We start from the raw sequence: 16,853 nt of genomic DNA, 5'->3' as shown, positions 1-16,853 counted from the left end.
CAGTCCTAGTGAAAAAGTATGTTCTCAGGACATTCCTGGGGTGGGTAAGCAGGTCTTACATGATAAATCCACTCCAACATTCCAATCTTTCTAAGCCTTTGGATTCATTCATCTACATTATACCAGGGAAGTTCTGGTATTTTGACTTCAGGTAATGTAAGCCATCTTTTGGTCTATGTTTTATTTAGCCAACCACCCAAACGAAGTGTTAGAGCTCTTTCTAATTCCTAAACTACAACATTGAGTCTAGAATGTCTGCTTTGTAGGCCCATATCAAGAAACTGTTTCTTCCTTCCACCATTATCTCACACCTTTAAAATTCATTCCCTCTCCTATCCCCATGGTTTCTGACTATAAAATTGGAAAAATCATATATTTCTTTTGGATGTAGTACAGCTCCTCATTGGTCACACTTTGCACCGTATCTTTTAAGGCCTATTGGGACTTCAGTCTAGTTATAGGTCTGAAAGAAAAAGAGATTGTGGGGATGGGTTTAAGAGGAATTAGTAGTGTCTTGCAAGGTAACTATCTTGGGACATTCCATTACAAATTTCATCTGGTGAAACAGAGTTAATCTCTTCATAGGGAGGTATGAGGGCTGTTTCTTTAAGGGAGGCAATTACAGTTTTTTCAGGCACAATAGGGTTAATCTCTTCAGATTAAGGTAGGATACCTGATTCTTCAGAGCAAACTGGAGGTCTGGTGGCTGATTCCACAGGGAAGACCATTACAGGTTTATCTGTCAAAGACAACCCAGCAGAATCTAGGGTTTCAATGTTCCCACCATCATCATTATATCAGTCCAGATGTCCCCATTCCAATTTTCAGGATCTCAATCCTTTCGAACATTGCCCTTACTTTGATGCAATTTTATAGTGAATTAATCCTTGGGGGACCATGGAAAGATATCAGGGGGCCTGTGAGCTTGAACTGAAAAAAAAAATCAACTTATTATCTTTATTTTCTCTGACCTCTAGCTAAAATCTTCACTTATGAATGTATGCAGTAGATAAGTTACAGTAGTATTCATTTCACTTGACTGGCAAAGGAGTTCATGGAACAAAAAATGCTAAGAACCCCTGCTTTAATGGCAGTTGCCCTGCAAGGCTGGGAATTCAATTTATGTTGTAATTCAACTACTTGCACAATGAGACTCTGGGTCTGGTTTTCAGAAATCTCAAGTCTGCAGCTACAAGAAATAAGGTTTCTTTTAGGGCATACATAGAAACTTCCATCTCCTTCATGTGATACTTGAGCTGGGAATTTGAAACTTTGAGTTCATCTGTTTCTTTTATAATTATGTCTAGCATATTTACGGACAACCAGCTAACATCATTATACTTTTTAACTCCACGAAACTCTTTTAAGATGTCAAATATTCTGTCACCTCTTATAAGTCTCTTAAAAGTCTTTGAGTAGGAGTATCCAGTGATGATATTCTGTATTTCTCTATTGGCAATTCATGGCATGGACTGTTAGGGCCATCTTAATAATTGGAAATAGAGCTATTATTGTTTTTGAATCTAATAAGATTAGAGAATCAATTCCAAATTTCCCAGAACCAACTCAGAAATCTTATTCTTAAGGTTTGATTTCTCAAAAGTCACTCTTGGTACTAAAATCTCTATTAGCAAAGGTTCATGAAAGAGTCAGGACCAAAATGATATATACACAAACACATAAATATATATAAATATTAAGAGATTTATTATAAGAACCGAGTAATGAGAGCATAGGTATTGTCAGGTTTAAATTCCTTTGAAGAGGCCACAAGTTGGGAACTCCAATGAAGGTGATGATGAATTCCCCAGGAGAAGTTGACTGGCTGAAGAGAAATAGAAATCCTTTCTGACTGCTGAAACCATCAGTTCTCCCTTCAAGGTCTTCAACTGATCATATGAGATTCTCTCTTTACTGAAGGCAAGCTCCTTTATTGATTGTAGATGTAATCAGTCATAGATGGCACTAATTGACAAAGATTGAAACCCATAAAATACCCTCACAGGAACAATCCAGTCAGTCCTTCCTTGACCAAACAACTGGACACCATAACCTAGACAAATTTACTCACAAACTTAACTATCACAGATAATATTACATCCAAAAATTACATGTTCTCCCACAGTTCTCCCACAATACACCAGATGAGAAATCTTATTTATAAATGACATGTAAAATCATTTTAGACAAAAATTATCTTAAATAAAAGTACTTTCCAGTGGATTTTAAAATAAATTCAATCCTGTATATGGGATTTTCTATTGCTGATTGCTGCTGTGTCAAATCATCACAAACTTAGTGTATTAAAATTACATAAATTTATTATCTTACAGCTCTGAAGGTCAGAAGTTGAACACAGGTCTCACTGGGGTAAAATTAAGGTGTTCACAGAGCTTCATTTCTTTCTGAGGCTCTAGGGAAGAATCTGTTTTCTTGCCTTTTCCAGCTTCTAGAGGCTACCCAACTTTCTCTTGAATGTGGTCCCCTTCTATCTTCAAAGACAGAAATGCCTGGTCAAGTCTTTTTCATATTGAATCCCTTAGACACTGACTCTTTTGACTTCATCTTCCCCATTTTTGGACTCTTGTGATTTCATTGGCCCCACCTGGATAATCCTGGATAATCATCTAAGTTCACATGATTAGCAAATTTAACTCCATTTGCAACCTTAATTCCCATTGCCATGTAGTGAAACATATTCAGAGGTTCTGGGGATTAAGACATAGGCATCATTCGGCGGGGGTATAATTTGGTTTACCACAGTGAATTTTAAGTTAACTGGTGGCTCAAGGGTGAGTTATGGTCTACAAGTATGTGTTTTTTCCTCATGGTGTTGATCTGTAAGGTGTTTTAAACTGAAATTAGTTGCCAAAATTAAAAATACAGTTTTGGTAAAATATAGTTTCCTAGATTCTCCAGAAAATGTAAGAAAGTTGGGCAATAGTTTGATAATAGCTGGCTGATCATATTAGAAGAGGCTTAATTTAGATGGGTCATGTGCTCTTTATTTTACCAGTGTCTTCATCACACTCATATGTACTTCTAAGTCTGAAGTTGGGTCTCAGTAGCCATTTACTTTCTTTTATTTCATCCATTTATTTTATTTATATACTTACTTGGTTTCTGTCAGCATTTGACACAGTGTGTTAAATAAATGAATGGATGAGTGCCTATTAAATAAATGCATTTGTAGTAAATACACATTTTCCTTTATCAGACCAATAAAATGACTGAAGCAATACTTTATGTTTCTAAATTTCTATATTTTTCTAAATCAAATTCCCAAGCCCATTTATCTGAGGGACAAGAAATTTAGTCTCAGTTTTTACTGGGGCCACCCTTTGGTAATCCATAGTCTGGGTGAAAAGACTTACAATACATATATCCCATAAAAGATTTTAAAGCAGACTATATAAATATCTCCTACAAATCAATGAGAAAAACAAACATCCTAACTAAAAATGGGTAAAAAGTTTGAAGAGTCACTTCAAAAAATAAACTATTTATTTGGACAATAAGTATAAGAAAATATGCTCAAAACTGTTGTTCAGGAAGAAAATGCAATTAAAATCATAGTGAGATACTGCTACATATCCACCAAAAACAGGTAAAATGACAAAGACTAACAACATTATGTTTTAGTAAAGATGTTGAAGAACTGGAATACTTCTTATATTGTTGATGGCAGAATAAATTGTTAAAACCCCTTTGGAAAAACTCTTTAGCCATGTTTACTAAAGCTATATATATATATACTTGCCTATGATCCAACGGTACTACTCTTATGCATACATCACAGAAATGAAGGCATATGTTCATCAAAAGAAAAAATTGTTCATAGTAATTTTATTTATAATAGCTCCAAACTGGAAACAACCAATTGTTCATCAAAAGAAGAATGAACAAATTGTGAGATAGTCATATGTGTTAGTTTGCTAAAGGCTGTTGGGAACAATATACCTTAAATAGGTTGGCTTTTCCAATGGAAATTTATTTGGTTAAAAACTTACAGTTCTGAGGCTATAAAATGTCCAAATCAATGTATCATCAGAGATGCTGTCTTACTGAAGTTCTGCTGTTGACAATCCATACTCCTGCCATGTGGCAAGGCACAGTGACAGCTCTGCTGAGGTCCCTGCCTTCTCCTCTAAGCTCACTTTCTCCCCTAACTCAGCTGTGGTTGATTAGGCAAATGGTAGAGTTCGCTTGTCACTCTCTTCTCTCCTCCAGGCTTCGTTGCTTCAGCTTCTTGCTCTCCATGGGCCTCCTCTCTTAGGCTCTCGGAAACTTCTTTTTCTCTTTATCTTTTTTTCCTGTGTCCATGGCTTTTTAGTCCTCTGTTTAAAAAGGACTCCAGGGAGATGGGGCAAGATGGTGTCTGAGTAAGTACACTGTCATTCTCTTACAAAAGACCGGCTGTGTGGTGATGGAGTTCTGCTGGAGCAGGCTGTTTCAGAAACCTGCAGGGTGGGAGGTGCCTGGACATGGATCTGGAGAGACAAGCAGAATTGGTGTTTGCTCAAGGTAGAACTGCAGGTTTCTAACACTGAACGTGGAAGCCATGGGAAGGTAAACCCCTATCCCCCTAGGGCTAAGAGCCACAAAATTCACTGAGAACTGCCGGTTGTGGGGTGGAGTTTCCAAGCCCTGTGTCCCCCAAATGTGTGAACGCCAAGCCTGTGTACCCTGAATCCCCATGGTCCATGCTAAATATCCCAAGTCGACATTCTCCTGGGCCTCTGTTTCCTGAGCCTAGTACTCCTGGAAATCCGGCATTCTCCTACCCCTCCAGATGCTGACTAACTCTGGTAGTGGGAGAGGTTAAGTGGGAGGTGCAGAGGGGCCAAGGACTGCAGGTTCAGTTTTCTGGACCCACCCTTTTTATTGAGTTTGGAGGAGATATTAGCTGACTTGGGGAGAGCCTAGGAATAGAGAAGAGGCAAATCTGGTGAGAGAGCCCAATTTACCTAAATGCCCTGGGATAGGAAACTTGGTCTGGGAGAAGGTGGAGTCAGAATATTAACCAGCCCCCTTGTAGCACACCTAAGGGAGAGGGACAGTAGGACATGCTTTACAGACTTCCAATAGCATATTTAGGGTTCCTGGCAAGGGGTGGGTACTCTTTCAAGAAATTAAGAGTCATTATATTCTCAGGTGAGTTGGTTCACCAGGGACCCATTTGTGTTTTGTACAGGAGCCTTCATGCAGCCTTCCTGCTGCCTTGGGAGAGAAGAAAATGAAGAAGGGAGAAGCAGTTTATTCAACTCCTAAGCAGTTTGTTCAATTGCAAAGGGAATTCTTTGCCTGGGACCTTGTCTGGTCTTTTCTGTTGGTCTTTTTTCTTGTTTTTTCTTCCTCTTTATCCCCCTCACTGCCCTTTTATTCTTTTTCTTTTTTCTCCCCTCTCTCTGCTTTTTTTTTCTTCTCTCTTTCTTTCTCCTCCCCCCCCCCCTTTTTTCTTTTTTTATATTAGTGCTGTAGGCAACATTTCTTATTTGCTGTGCTTCCTCATCCTCAATTTTCTCTTTTCTGTACTGTGTACAGATTTTGGCTAACTACCAATGCTATCCCCTTTCCTTTATATCATTCTCTCCTCCATCATTTATTGTTTCTCTTACATTCCACCTCTTTCTGTTTAACCCCCAGTATTTCTGACTTTTTATCTCTAATACCTCTAATCTGTTTTCTGTCATTTATTCACTCTCTATGTTATTGTCCTCTCTTTTCTTTTTCCCTCTCTCCTGACCACACTGACCTTTTAATTCATAGTATATTCCTCCCCATATTCAGTTTCATATCTCATTATAGGTACTCTGCATTTTTATGGTTATAACTATACACAGCTTTCATGAGTTCTATATACATTCTTCTAGATTTCACATGGTTCTTCTGCTAACACTCACTATCAATACTGCTATTATAGTTTTCTTTTCTTACCCCTTTTGCTTTCTCTGGACCTAATATTTTCCTTTGAGGGAACTTAGCCAACAACAACAACAACAAGGAAATAGAATAAGAAGAAAAAAGTGACAAAGATAAGACTTAACACATACACAAAAACAACAAATTAAACCCCAAGGCTAGAATAAGAAGATAATCAACAGAATAAACCCAACAAGATAAAATGATGACCAGACAGCAACAAAAAACTACAGACCATACCAATAATCAGGAAAACATGGCCCAATACAATGAACAAACTAAAAACCAGGAAGAGAAGTGGTACACCAAACAAGTAATTAAAGCTTTCAAAACATGTATCATGGACCAATTCAGTGAAGTGAAGGAAGAGATTAAGCATATTAAGAAAACACTTGGAGAGCATACAGAAGAAATTGTGATCATGTACAAAAAGATCACAGAGATGATGGGGATCAAGAGCACAATCCAAGAAATCACAAATACACTCTCAACAAATAACAGCAGATTTGAAGAGGCAGAGGAAAGAATTAGTGATGTGGAAGACAGTACATCTGAAATCAGATAGTAGAATTAATCCATAAAAAGATAGGAAAAATCCAGCAGGGACTTAGGGACCTAAATGACAATGCAAAACACACAAATGTATACATTATAGGCATCCCAGAAGGAGAAGAGAAGGGAAAGGGGACAGAAGGGGTGTTGGAGGAAATAATGGCTGAAAACTTCCCAAACCTATTGAGGGAGATGCATGTACATGTCCAGGAAGCACAACACACCCTGAACAGCATAAATCCCAACAGGCCAACCCCAAAACATATACTTGTCAAATTATCCAATGTACAAGACAAAAAGAAAATACTAAAAGCAGGAAGAGAAAAGAGAACCATCATATACAAGGGAGAATCCATAAGATTAATTGCTAATCTCTCATCTAAAACCATGGAGGCAAGAAGGCAGTGGTATGACATAATCAAGGTACTAAAAGAAAAGAATTTCCAACCAAGAATACTCTATCCAGCAAAGCTAGCATTAAACAATGATGGAGAGTTCAAAACATTCACAGATAAACAGAAACTAAGAGAGTATGCCAACAAGAAACCTGCCCTTCAAGAAATACTAAAGGGAGTTCTTAAGGAGGAAAGAAACAAATAGGAGAGACAGAGTTGGAGGAGAGTGTAGGAACAACTAAAACTACAAAAAGAGAAAAAAAAATCAAACAACATAAGACAAACACAAACACAAAGAAAATATGTCTAATATAAGTAATTCCTTGAAAGTAATAACACTAAATGTCAATGGGCTAAACTCACCTGTTAAGAGATGCAGATTAGAAGATTGGATAAGGAAATTTAACCCATTGATATGTTGTCTACAAGAAACTCATCGCAGGCCAGGGATTCAAGGAGGTTGAAAGTGAATGGCTGGAAAACAATCTTACAAGCAAACAATAAACAAAAAAGGGCAGGAGTAGCTATATTAATATCAGACAAAATAGACTTTAAATGCAAAACAGTTGTGAGAGAAAAAAATGGACACTACATATTAGTGAAAGGGATAATCTTTCAAGAAGAATGAACAATCATAAACATTTATGCTCCTAACAAGGGCACCTCTACATACATGAGACAAACACTGGAAAAACTAAGTGAAAGAATAGATGCCTCTACAATTATAGTGGGGGACTTTAATACACCACTATCAACTTTGGACAGTACATCTCAAAAGAGAATCAATAAAGTAACAAAAACTTTGAACAGTATATTAGGAGCTGGACCTAATATACATATACAGAACATTACACCCAAATACAGCAGGATATACATTTTCCCCAAGATAGACCATATGCTTGGCCAAAAGAAAATCTCATTGAGTTCAGAAAGATTGAAATCATACAAAATAATTTCTCTGACCACAGTGAAGTGAAGCTGGAAATCTGCAAGGTCCAGAGGCCCAGATTTCACACTGAGATATGGAAATTAAGCAGCACACTCTTAGAAAAACAGTGGGTCAAGGAGGAAATCTCAGAAAAAATTAATAACTACCTTGAAACTAATGAAAATGATAACACAACATACCAAAACTTCTGGAAAGCAGCAAAAACAGTACTGTGAGGGAAATTTATAGCCATAAGTTCATACATCAAAAAAGAAGAGCTAAAATTGAAGAACTACTGCACTCTTGGAAAAATTAGTAAAAAAACAACAAAGTAATCCAAAGAAAGAAGAAAGAAATAACAAAGATAAGAGCAGAACTAAATGAAATAGAAAATAAGAAAGCACTTGAAAAATAAACAAAACCAAGAACTGGCCCTTTGAGAAGATCAATAAAATTGACGAACCCTTAGCTAGAGTAACAAAAAAAAGAGAAGATTCAAGTACACAAAATAAGAAACGAGAAAGGAGAATCGCCACTGACCCCACAGAAATAGAGTATCATAAGAGGATTCTTTGAAAAACTATATTCCAACAAGAAGGACGATTTAGAGGAAATGGACAAATTCCTAGAAACACATAAGTAGCCTCTATTGATGAAAGAAGAAATTGATGATCTCAGCAAACCAATCACAAGTAAAGAGATAGAATCAGTCATTAAAAACCTTCCAACTAAGAAGAGCCCTGGGCCAGACAGCTTTACAGGTGAATTCTACGAAACATTCCAGAAAGAACTAATGCCAATCTTGCCAAAACTCTTCCAAAAAACTGAAAGAAGGAACATTGCCTAACTCATTCTGTGATACCAACATTACCCTAGTACCAAAGCCAAACAAAGACAGCACAAGAAAGGAAAATTACAGACCAATTTCTCTAATGAACCTAGCTGCAAAAATCCTCAACAAAATACTTGCTAATTGTATTCAACAACACATTAAATGAATTATACACCATGACCAAGTGGGATTCATTCCAGGTATGCAAGGATGGTTCAACATAAGAAAATCGATCAATGTAATACACCATATAAACATATTGAGGGGAAAAAATCACATGATCATATCTATAGATGCAGAAAAAGCATTTGATAAAATACAGCATCCTTTCTTGATAAAAACACTGCAAAAGATCAGAATACAAGGAAATTTTCTGAACATGATAAAGGGTATATATGAAAAACCCACAGCCAACATCATTTACAATGGTAAAATTCTAAAATTTTTCCCTCTAAGATCCCGAACAAGACGAGAATGCCCACTATCACCCCTTCTATTTAACGTTGTCTTAGAAGTACTTGCTCAAGCACTGAGGCAAGAACCAGATATAAAAGACATCCAAATTGGAAAGGAAGAAGTCAAATTTTCATTATTTGCAGATGACATGATCCTATACATAGAAAACCCTGAAAAGTCTAAAAGAAAGCTTCTAGAACTCATAAATGAGTTTAGTACAGTTGCAGGTTATAAGAGCAATGTGCAAAAATCAGTAGCATTTCTGTACACCAATAATGAGCAAGCTCAAGAGGAAATCAAGAAACAAATACCATTTACAATAGTAAATTAAAAAATCAAATACCTACAAATAAATTTAAAGATGTAAAAAACTTATACACAGAAAACTATACAACACTGTTCAAGGAAATCAAAGAAGACTTAAATAAATGAAAGAATATTCCCTGTTCATGGATAGGAAGACTAAATATTATTAATATGTCTATCTTACTAAAACTGATTTACACATTCAATGCAATCCCCAAAAAATTCAACACAGCATTTTTAATGAACTAGAAAAATTAGCTATGAGATTTATTTGGAAAGGAAAGAGGCCCCAAATAGCCAAAGACATATTGAAAAAGAAAAATGAAATGGGAGGAATCACACTACCTGACTTCGAAACATACCACAAAGCTACAGTATTGAAAACAGCATGGTATTGGCACAAGGATAGATACACTGGCCAGTGGAATTGAATTGAGAATTCTGCTATAGATCCCCATATTTACAGTCATATAATATTTGATAAGGCCACCAAACCCTCTCAACTGGGAGAGAATGGCCTCTTCAACAAATGGTGCATTGAGAACTGGATATCCATATGTAAAAGAATGAAAGAGGATTACCAACTCACACCTTATACAAAAGTCAACTCAAGATGGGTCAAAGACCTAAATATAAGAGCTAAGACCATAAAGACTTTGGAAAGCAATGTTGGGAACCATCTACAGGACCTTGTAATAGGAAATGGCTTCATGAAGTTCACACCCAAAGCACGAGCAGCAAAAGAACAACTAGATAAATGGGACTTCCTCAAAATAAAAGCCTTCTGCACCTCAAAGGAGTTTGTCAAGAAAGTGAAAAGAGAGCCTACACAATGGGAGAAAATATTTGGTAACCATATATCTGATAGGAGACTTATATCCTGCATATATAAAGAACTCCTATATCTTGAAAATAAAAAGATAAACAACCCATATATAAAAGGGGAAAAAGATTTAAACAGACACTTCTCCAAAGAAGAAATACAAATGGCTAAAAAGCACATGAAAAAATGCTCCAAATCTCTAGCTATCAGGGAAATGCAAATTAAAACTACAATGAGATACCATCTTATTCCCATAAGATTGGCAGCTATGAAAAAAACAGAAGACTACAAATGCTGGAGAGGATGTGGAGGAACGGGAACACTCATCCAGTGCTGGTGGGAATGCAGAAGGATCCAGCCATTCTGGAGGACAGTTTGGCGGTTTCTCAAAAAATTAGCCATAGATTTGCCATATGACTCAGCAATTCCACTGCTGGGTATTTACCCAGTAGAACTGAAAACAAGGACACAAACCGATATATGCACATCAATGTTTATAGCAGCATTGTTCACTATTGCCAAAAGTTGGAATCAACCCAATGCCCATCAACAGATGAATGGATAAATAAAATGTGGTATATACATACAATGGAATACTACTCAGTTTTAAGAATGAATATACTACAAACACCTGTGATAACATGGATGAATCTTGAGAACCTTATGTTGAGTGAAGCTACCCAGGCATTGAAGGACAAATACTACAAGACCTCATTGATATGAAATAAGTAAACCAAGCTGCCTCAGAGAGCTAGAGACTTGATGATAGCCTTAAAGGAATTTGGGGTGTAAAGGAATGTTGCGAGCTGACACTTACCTGGGTGAAATCTATGATAAGCTGGAGGTAAGTATTTGTACAGGGAAGGGATAAAATGGGGGCCTATGGATACCTTTGGGTGGAGCTTTGTGGGCTTGAGGAGGGCTAGGGATGGGAGGATGGGTAATATGGCCCAAGCAGTTGAGCATAACAAGCCTTCAACATTGTTCCAAGTATCTCTAAACATGGCATTTCAAGCAATGAAGAGTGATTGTCACTGTGGGCCCTGAGGGGAGGGGGAAAGAAGTATTGACTAGGTGGAATCAGTGTAACTGTAGGGCAATGGAAGTGTTCCACAAGATTATGCAAGGATGGATATAGGACATGTAAATTACATAAAAAATGTATAGGAGCCTATAAGCTAAAGTGTAAATCATAATGTAAAACATAAGATAACTAAAAATTTAGAAAATTGTATAGTATAATTATATAAGCCACAATGTAAACCCAAGTGTAACCTTGTTTGAAAGCTATTGTCTCAATATCTGTACATCGTTGGAGTAAATATAGTATGAACATGTAAAAAGATTATTGCTGGGGAAGAGACAAAGTGTCTGATGTTGAATATGTGGGAGTATCATATATTGTATATATGAATTACTGTGGTCTAAAACTTTTGTGAAGACAAGCTTAATAATTAGGAAAAAAAGAAAAAGAAAGGACATAGACACTGAGGAAGAGATAGAAGAATTTTCCTTGCCAATGTGCATACAGGGCAACACTTATTGCTGTGATGGAAGGCAAAACATCAAAAACAAAGCTTTTTCATTTTTAAATTTTTGATACCCCAAATTATTTTTACTTTAATTTTTCTAAATTAGTATGTATTCTATATCTAACCTTTAAACCCATCACTATATCCCATTTTACTATTAATGGAACCTGGTAATATATTGGGCTTCATTTTCAGGGAGGTTTTGGACCACCGAGGGGTTATTGGTTATTGGTGTGGGGTGTTATCGGTGGTGGGGGGGCACAGGGTTGGGAGGGAGTTCTTCAGGGCATATGTGCAGTGTGCATAAAAATGTTTGGATATTTTCGTAGTGGTTACAGTTGGGAATGATGGCTGGGAGAGTGCTGAGTTCCTGGCCAGGGGAGCTCTGTCGCATTCCCTAATTGAACAGCAACAATACCCCAAGTGCAATGGCTAAGACAAATAAGGAAGGATAGTCCAACAATGAGCCCTTGATGCTAATGATTGTGAGCCTATGTGCCTGAAGTAAGAACTAGGCCTAGAGTTGCAGGGTGCCTAAGAGTTACCTCCTGGGAGCCTCCATGTTGCTCAAATGTGGCTAGTCTCAAAGCCAAACTCAGCATATAAATGCATTGCCTTCCCCCCAGCATGGGACATGACTCCTGGGGATGAGCCTCCTGGCACTGAGGGATTACTACCAAGTACCAGCTTATGATGTGGCTGGAGAATGACCTTGAATAAAAGGGTCAACTCAAACCAGCAGAATATCTCAGCCTACATGTAATATCATGAGTTAAAAATGCTTTTTGATCTTGAATAAAAGGGGGAAATAGAAAGGACAAATGAGTTTATATGACTTTGAGTCTCCAAAAAAGAGCTGGGAGGGCATCAGAGGGGTCACCCTTACGCACACCTCAGCAGAGTGCCAGAGACAGCTAAAAGAGATACAACCCCAGGTATTGGTTCTTCTGAGGGCTACAGAGACCCACAGGTTATATGGTCTTGGCAGATGGAGTTCAGTGCCATGGCAGTTGGCCCTACTTTGGAGTTTGTATTCCTGAGGGTGATGGAGTTGGACTCCGATGTGATCTTTGTTCACAAGCCTCTCCTGTCACTTTTATCAGATCTGTGGTTGGCACTGGGGTTTAGTGTTATTCAGGGGATCTGAAACTCTGGACTGTTCATGTGATAGCCAAGCCCTGAGCCTCAACAGACTTGTAACTCCTACCCGCTGGTTTATTGGACTTACCCTGGCCAGCTAACAGGGAGGTGAAGAAGGTCAACCACCACACCAGGGAGCCAAGAGTGTTTACAACTTCAAGGAGGAGAATTGCATTCATCATCCAAGTGGAATCTAAGCACCCTCTCGATACAGAGGTGGAGCAGACATAACCATCCCAGGGTCCACAGGATGGAAGACTAGAGTATGGATTAGAGTGACTTACTGATATTCTATTCTGGAACTATTGTGATTAGTAGTGGAAGTAAATGTAGCATTGAGATGAAGAAAGTGGCCATGGTAGCTGCTGAGGGTGGGGACAGGGAAGAAGAGATGTGATGTGGGAGCATTTTCAGGACTTGGAGTTGTCCTGGGTGATACTGCAGGGACAGTTAGTGGACATTGTATGTCCTGCCATGGCCCACTGGGTGGACTGGGGGAGAGTGTAAACTACAATGTGGACCATTGACCATGTGGTGCAGCAGCGCTCAGAGATGTATTCACCAAGTGCAATGAATGTCCCATGATGTTGGAGGAGGTTGTTGTTATGGGAGGAGTAGGGTGAGGGGAGTGGGGGGGGCGCATATGGGGACCTCATATTTTTTTAATATAACATTAAAAAATAAATAAAGACAAAGGAAAAAAAATTAAAAAGGACTCCATTGAGAGGTTTCAGACCCACCCTGGGTCACACAATCTAATCAAAAGCTCTTAACAGAAGTAATTTAATCAAGAGTTCCCACCTAAGGTAGGTTTATATGCACAGGACCAGAACAGCTCAAAGGACATGATCTTTTCTGAGATCCACAAAAAGCTTCGAACTATTACATCATACAATTGAATACTGTACATTATTATGAAAGATTGAACTACTGTTGCTGACAATATGGATGAATATCACAGATGTAATTATGAGTAAAAGAAATCAGTATGAAAGAGTACACACTATGTGATTTCATTCCTAAGAAGTTCTGGAAAAGGTAAATAATCTAGTGTGACAGAAACCTGAATAGTGGGAGAAGCATGAGGGAGCATGTCATGCTGGAAATTTCTATATTTTGATCAGGACAATAATTACATGTGTTTATATACATATAAGGATTTATTTAACTGTATATTTAAAATTCATGTATGTATGTTAAACATGAATTTGAAAAATTTAAAAGAGACAATGTCAGCTTCTTTTAACCCACATCCCCACTTTTGTGTTATTGTCTTACCATGTGTTTTAATTCTACACGTATTTTGAACTCCATAGGCCAGTATTATATTATCTTTTTTTAAAAATTATTTATTTATTTATTTATTTAAATTACATTATGAAAAATATGAGGTCCCATTCAACCCCACCGCCCCCGCCCCCCACTCCCCCCACAGCAACACTCTCTCCCATCATCATGACACATCCATTGCACCTGGTAAGTTCATCTCTGAGCATCACTGCACCCCATAGTCAATGGTCCACATCATAGCCCAGACTCTCTCACGTTCCATCCAGTGGGCCCTGGGGGGATCTATAATGTCCCGTAATTGTCCGTGAAGCACTATCCAGGACAACTCCACGTCCCGAAAACGCCTCCACATCTCATCTCTTCCTCCCGTTCCCCACACCCAGCAGCCACCATGGCTACCGTTCCTACACCCATTCCACATTTTCTCTGTGGACATTGGATTGGTTGTGTCCATTGCACATCTATGTCAAGTGAGGGCTTAGATTCCATATGGGTACTGGATGCACTCCTCCCGCTTCCAGTTGTAGACACTCTAGGCTCCATGTTGTGGTGGTTGACCTTCTTCAACTCCATGTTAGTTGAGTGGAGTAAGTCCAATAAATCAAAGTGTAGGAGCTGAAGTCTGTTGAGGCTCTGGGCCTGGGTGTCATATTATCAGTCCAGAGATTCGAATCCCCTACATATATCTTAAACCCAGCACCGACTACAATTCCAATGAAGTAGCATGCAAGTCTTGTGAAAAGAGATCCCCTCTGAGTCCAATTCCATCACGCAGAAACACCAGCTCCAAAGAAGGGCTATCTGTCATGGCAGTGAACCCCTTCTGCCATGACCATAGAACCCATGGGTCTCTTTATCCCTCAAAAGAACCAATACCTGGGGTTGTATCTACCTTATCTGTCTCTTAGACTCTGTTCAGTTGTACATAGGGGTATTCCTTCTGACAACCTCCAGACTCTTTTTTAGAGACTCACAGCCTTATAATCTCATTTCTCCTTTCCATTTCCCCCTTACATTAGGTCAAACAGCTTCCCGAAGTCATGTCATTATATGTAGACAGGTATATTCTGCTGTTCCGCATTGAATCTTTAATTCAAGGTCATTTTCTAGTTGCTTTTTCAGCTGGTATGTGGTAGTGAGCCCTCGGTGCCAGGGAGGCTCATCCCCGGGTGTCATGTCCCACGCTGGGGGGAATGCATCGCATCTACACGCTGCGTTTGGCTGTGAGAGTGGCCACATTTGAGTAACATGCAGGCTGTCAGGAGGAAACCCCCAGGCACAATGCTACTCTAGGCCTTGTTCTTATTGTAGGTGTATAGGCTCAAAAGTGTAACCATTAGTATCACGAGCCCACTGTTGGGCCCTCCTTCCTTCCTGGTTCTTGCCGTTGCACCTGGAGGAAGTATTATATTATCTTATACATTCAATAGTCATTGGATTTCCCCTCATGTTTACTCTTTCTGTGCTTTTCATTAATTTCAGAGTATAAAGTCCATATATATCTTTTGCTCTGTTTCATTTTTCTCTCCTTTCTTTTATCTCTCTGTGCTTTGAATATTTCGTATAGGTCCTCCTTCTGTCTCACCAATACTGTCTTCTGCAGCTATATCCAATCATCTCTTTTAAATTATCCATTAGGGTTTTAATTTCAGTTACTGTATTTTTATATTAAAATGTCCATTTTTTTCTTATAGACTCAAATTCTCTTGTAAGCTTCTTCATCTTTTATATATTGTTTCCATCATTTCTCCAATTTCTTTTAACAAATTAATCATCGTTATGTTCATAATTTATTAGTGATACCTCCAATATAAGGATCACCTGTGGATTTCTTCCTCTTGCCTGCTTTTTTTCCTCTTAAGTAATTCATCCTAAGGTCTTATCTTTTGGCATGGCACAAACTCTTTGATTGGCTGCTGTACATTAAGAGTAAAGATCTATTAATATATAGGATGAGGATAATGCTTTATTTCACCTCAAAGCGCATTTTCCTCTTCCATACTGATAGAATGGGAGCTAATGACCTATTAGATACTGAAGTGATGTGAGGCTAGCTCGCTCTTTTATAAGATGGCCTACCTCTGTTTTTCACCCACTCCTAGGGCATGGCCCTCTAGGGCTTTCAGCTGAGAGCCTTGTGGGGCTTAGTACTCTTAGGACCAAGAAACTGTAAGAAAGTTTCAGAAATTTCAGAAATGTTCACTTTAGGGCTCTTGTGCCTGCAAATTGTGATAGATTGCCTTTTTTGTCAGAGCATTTAACTGTGACTTTGTGACTACAGGGACCCTCCCACAAGTGAGTCTTTGTCTCCACAGCACTGCTAGATAGTGGCAAATTGTGCTTTGCTTTTCAGGGGATTTTAGCTTGGTTTTGTCACCTTCTGCATTGTATAGTCTCAGAATTTGGAAAATCAATATTTTGAGAGAAACCAACCATATGTTTGAGAACCTCAAATCTTGAATTTTGTCACTTCCTGCAATAACTGCCAGCAGCTTTGCTGGTGTCTCTGTCCTCTGTCAGTAACCCTCTGTTTGTGCCAAGTCTGTATTCACAGCCTCCAGCCCTCACCAAGAACTGGGAAATGCCTTCAGGGTAAAAGTGATGACAGATTCTCAGTTTACCTCTGAAAGGTTCTCCTTGCTCCAGAATTAAACCTTCTAATTCTTCTTACTTCTGC

The sequence above is a fragment of the Dasypus novemcinctus genome, chromosome 7, assembly GCF_030445035.2.
Source record: "Dasypus novemcinctus isolate mDasNov1 chromosome 7, mDasNov1.1.hap2, whole genome shotgun sequence".
In the NCBI taxonomy this organism is placed as follows: Eukaryota; Metazoa; Chordata; class Mammalia; order Cingulata; family Dasypodidae; genus Dasypus; species Dasypus novemcinctus.
Note: the sequence above shows the minus strand (reverse complement) of the source record.